Genomic DNA, 6069 nt, shown 5'->3' with positions numbered 1-6069 from the left:
TTTTTTTTTTTTTTTTTTTTTTTTTTTTTTGTCCTCACATCTTTTAGGCCATCCCATCCAAACCACAAAATTCGAGTTAATTCCGGCAATGGTCCTTTGACTATGTTGATTTTTTAAAATTAGTCCCCGACTTTTAATTTGAACAATTTAGGTCCCATGACTTTCAAATTCTTTCCAATGTTGGTCTTTTCGTCAAATTTTGGTTAAGTTGAGGTCAAATGAATGGGTAAAATTGTTCGTTCACCTATTTAATGTATTTACTCATATTTCTCCTGTCATATACGCTGTATACATATAATCTCATATGAACCTGATTATATTCATATATATAGCGTATAGGACAGGAGAAATACGAGTAATAATACACTATACAAGTGAACCGACAATTTTACCCCTTCATTTGATATCAACTTAACCAAAATTTGACGAAATAACCAACATTGAAAAGAATTTTAAAGTCAAGGGACTTAAATTGTCCAAATTAAAAGTCGGGGACTAATTTTAAAAAATTAACATAGTCGGAGGACCATTGCTGGAATTAACTTCACCAAATTCTGTACCAAATTTTTTTATCAAAATAAATATTCTCAACATATACAAAATTTAAAATTTACACTTTTTTAATTTCTAAGTACAATTTTCTTAGTAATTATTGATATTGTTATCTATCTACTATACTAATAAGAGCCAAAGAGAGTCATGCCTAAAATGGGTAGAAAAAATGGCGGTCAAATTATTTAATCAAATGGATGGTTCAGATGAATTATTTAATCAAATAGATGGTTAAGATAATTCAGATTAATATTATTAATAGAGATTACCTAATTTAACCTTACTTTTATGATTATTCGTTAAGTTTTCCGTTAAATATTCTCTTCTCCGTTAATATTCCGTTAACTTTTAACTTACTCATTAATTTCTATAAGAAATGTCTTAGGTTCGAACCTCATCTCAATCAAATTTAATTTGACATAATTAAAGTTTCTCACTCTATTTTACTTTTATTAAATTAAATAAATTAGTAGCTACAACAAAAAATGATACATATGTATTCCTTTAATTTAGAATTATGTGTCTATAATACCTTTATTTAAAAAAATTATTCATTATCAAAAAATTAAATTAAATAAGAGAAATAATTTCATTAGTTATATTGTCTTTATTTTCTCTCATGCAAAGATTCTTTACATTCAAATTTATCAATTGATATTCATTACATTGTCCAAATAAACCGAATACCATTTGGTTTTAATAATAATACTACTACTACTAATAATAATAATAATAATAATAATAATAATAATAATAAGTAAATCCAAATCCCTAATTACTAAATTCATAATTGCAGAAGAACACTGCTCGTCCACTCCGGCATTCTTACCTCACCTGCAAGTTTGCAATCGAACAAGCCTTACCTACTGCCCTCGCCTAAATTTATACAGTTACATATGTATATGAGCATTTCCCTAGAGTTAAATTTAGGCATTCAGCATAATTAATGCATTCAATAAATAATTAATAAATTAGTTGCTCTAGAACACTACGAAGTATTGGGAATTGAGGTTCCTAAACCGAACCGAACCAACTTCGAATCAAAATTGGACTATTTTCAAATCGAACCGAAAGCGAAACCAAACTAAAATGTTAAACCGAACGGTTTCAATAAATAAATTAAAAAATAACACTAAAATAATGATATATTTGAAAAATATTTTGAGATACCGTCAACCAATTGTTATACAGTGGACCATGGTTCACACATCGCTATGTGGACCATGATCGTCGAGTAGAATTAAAATGATACTTTAGTGTTATTATAATGAAATTAGTGTGTGTGAAAAATGAAACAAAAAAACAGAGTACATTATTGTCAAATGAAACTATAGTATAATTAAAATGACTTTAGTATTGCTATAATGACACTAGTGTGCATGAAAAATGAAACTAAAATCCAAAGCTATACAATAACATATATTGTCAAATGACCTAAAATGCAATTAAAATATTACTTCAACATTACTATAATTAAACTAGTGTATGTGAAAAATAAAACAAAAAAAAAAATAGAGATCAAGCAATAATGTATATTATCAAATGAAACTACAGTAAAATTAAAATGATACTTTAGTATTGTTATAATGAAACTAAAAAAAAAACATAATAATATTATCAAATAAAATTGAAATGTTTTTTTTTTTAAATAAAACCACAAGAACTAATATTAAGCATCATCAATCAAATGTCAAATACATGAAGGATAATAAGAAAACCAAATACGAAGATCAGATCATGAATCCGCTGCCCTGGCAAGAGCATGAGCCAGCTTATCCTCTGATCTACTAACAAAGTGAAAGGACACAGAATCAAAATGTCGTTTTAATCGTAAGCACTCACTAATCACACAACCTGCATAAGAGTAATTTGTTGGAGACATCGCAAGCATCAAACAGACAGTTTGACAATCAGAATACACCACCAATTCATGTCATCCCTGTTCCATAGCCCAAAATAGGGCCTCCTTGATTGCCATGGCCTCAGCAAAATGAGGGTCAATTAGACAACGAACCAAAAATGATATATACTTCATGGTTCACGTTGCTACATATACTTGGTCCAAAATAAACGGAAGACCAAACTGATTAAATTTTTCAAAGTCTTAGGACTTAATTAGACAAGAAAAATTGTCGAGAATCAAATTGATAATTTCACAATAGTCGATGGACCATTTCGATAATAAACTCATCAAATTTGCCCCCGTCAATACTCAACACCAAAAATGCATTTTTAAAATTTTTATCCAATTATCAAAACTTTCTTATTTTTGTCCATTATTTTTCTTTTCTTCCCAAAAATGTCAATTGCCGTTAGGACGTTTCCACTCTTCTTCCACCACGATGCGTCTGACGTGACTCGGACCAGTAGCCCAGTACTCCATTAACTCTGTTTCCATTAAAAACCATGGCCGTTCTTAGTCTCCATCTTCGCGCTTCCTTCTCTCTCCACTTTTCTACTTTGTTTCCAGAAATACTACTCCAAAGCACGAACTGAACCTTCACGGCATTTGCTTGATTTTGTTTGCAAGTCCCAGAAATAGCACGTCTAAACTCTAAACTGCATTTCATCACTCTCTCCGCGTGATTTTGCGTTCCATTTGCCTAAACTGGCAAGTATCGGTAGGTTAAGTTTTTTCTTCTTTTTTTTTTTCTTTTTTTTTTAATTAATATTATTTTGATTATTTAGAACAAGACTCAATATTTTAATTATGTTTTTGCATTGATGAGAATAATTTAAGTTATTATGATATTAATATTTTTTGTATGTATTTTATAATTGTACATTACTTTACAAATATTGTAATATTATTTTTTTTATCGGATAAAATTGTTCTTATATCATTTTTCAAATCTGCGCGACCTAACTACAAAGTTGTTAATATGGAACTAAAACAATAAATACTACTCATAAACCTTATACAAATATGATAAATATTAATATTTTATTCGATACTTTCAAATAAGAATCTACGAGACACATCTAACAACACATGAAATATGTAGGGGACAAAACTACTATTGTCAAATATCAACAGACGCTTAAAAAATAAAGAGTTCATAGTACAATTAAGATCAAATCATATAGACATCAATAAGTCAAATCTACAACTTCCTACATCATAATCTTATTGAATGACGCTACATATAAGACAAATCTACAACTTCCTACATCATAATCTTAATTGAATGACGTTACCTCTGTGCTACGACCAGTAATCCAATTGCACATGACATACTATCAATAAAAAAGAAGATGACACGTACTGAAGATGAAAACAATTACAATGCTACCCAAAAGATATTTAAGAAGGCTTATATAAATGCAAACAAAAAGTAGTATTTATTTAGACTATCGTTTTTAGACTAAGTATTTAGACTAGCATTATTACAAAGTTGCAGACATTTATTTTAGTGACAATTATAATTAATCTCTCCTATATTATATTGCATTCATATACTTTGAATCACTTACTTGAATAAACAAAGTTAACAGTTAATTACCTATGCATGAACATCTCATATACAATCTTGAATTGATATACTTTGGAGTACTTATTTAAAAAATAATTATTAGGTATTATCTCATTCACGGAATGCGCGTGACAAACTAGTATTTTAATTATTTTTGATTTTGTTTATTGATTTGGATATGAACAACAAAATTTGCTAGACTATATAAAAAAATTATAAAAGTAATCTATCTTGGTCCATATGGGTTCTCCAATTTTTTTTTTTTTTTAAAGATGTTATAATCTTATTAGTTTTCAAAAATGTTATAATCTTATTAAATGAACTTAATTGAACTAAATGGATGCATAATGAATTTTCAGTCCTAAATTATTAATAAAAATAAATAATTGTTATAAATAATATCTCGTGGACATTATTATGTTCTCATTTATGATTTCCGTTATATAGTTTATTATTATATATATCTCTTGTGAGATGTTTTTTTTTTAAACTCTATTACAATGCAGTATCTGTTCATAACTACTTTCTTAACCTATTGAAGCATAAGAGTCAGTATTGCCTCCACTGAGGCTCGTATAAAGAGAAGGGTTTGATGCCACTGGACTACAAGGTCCTTGGCATCTCTTATGAGATGTAAAGATGATGATGGTGAAATGAAAAACTAACTTCTCCTTATCCGTTGTTGTCTATTATTCTCTCTATTGTTTTATCTCTAATTTACCGATTAGGAGTTAACAGGGCAACAGACATACAATTACAACAATAATTAATTAATTATTTATTTACACTAAAAACTAGAAAATGCTGGGAATTGATGGTCCTAAACCGGACCAATTCGAATTGAAACTGGACTTTTTCAAACCTAACTGAAAACGAGACCGAACTAAAATATTAAATCGAATAGTTTCATTTTCTTTAAACCGAACAAATCGAAGAGGAAAAAAAAAAAACCGAAAACCCACCCCTACAATTAAGTAGGAAAAGAATTTCAATTCTTTCCCACCGAATAGTGAAATAAGATATAGTTTTCAAAATATATATACTAAAATAATGATATATTTGAGAAATATTTTGCAATCCCATCAACACGCAACACCAAACATGCATTTTTTTAAAATTTTTATCCAATTAGCAAAACTTTCTTATTTTGAGCAAATACCAATTTTGATTCTACAACTATTATGACAATTTTGATCCACATATTTAATTCCTACTAATTTTGGTCCCATAACTATTGTTTTAGTACCAATTTTTTCCACGACTATTGTTTTAGTGCAAAAATTCATCGCGCCAGCCTCTCATCCGTTTAAAATGTGCAAAAATCTAAAATTGTTAAGAGTATTTTCATCATTTTAAACTTAATATCCCAATTTGAGCATGAATAAATGGATTTAAGTACTAAGATCGATCAAAATTCACAGTTTTCTTCCTCATTTTACTTTAATTTGAGGAGGAAAACTGTGAATTTTAATCGTGTTTATGGCTTAAATCTCTTTATTCATATTCAAAGTTGGATATTGAGTTGAAAAAGACGAAAATACCTTCAAAAGTTTTAAATTTCAGCACGTTTTAAACGGATTGGTGACCATCGCAATGAATTTTGGCACTAAAACAATAATTGCGGGACCAAATTGGTACTAAAATAATAATAGTGGAACCAAAATTAGTAGAAATTAAATATATAGACTAAAATTATCATTTTGCTAATAGTTGTACCAAAATTGGTATTTGCTGTTTTTATTTTTGTCCATTATTTTTGGAAAAAGTGTCAAATAGACCAGTGAACTTATAGTTTTTGTGCAATTGGGCCATTGAACAAGCAAAATTTGTGCAATTGGACTATTTTTACAAAAATTTTCTGCTAAAATCCAATTATATTACTAACATATACTCCGTATGTATTAAGAGTGACATTTTCTTCTACCATACTAGTTGGAGTCAATATTGAATTATTTTTAACTCAAATTGAATTAAAGAGTTAATTACCGATTTGGTCACTCGACTATTGGGATTTTACCACTTTGGTCCTCGACAATTTTTCTTG

The sequence above is a fragment of the Ipomoea triloba genome, chromosome 5 (assembly GCF_003576645.1).
Source record: "Ipomoea triloba cultivar NCNSP0323 chromosome 5, ASM357664v1".
Classification (NCBI taxonomy): domain Eukaryota; kingdom Viridiplantae; phylum Streptophyta; class Magnoliopsida; order Solanales; family Convolvulaceae; genus Ipomoea; species Ipomoea triloba.
This window is presented reverse-complemented; position numbering follows the sequence as displayed.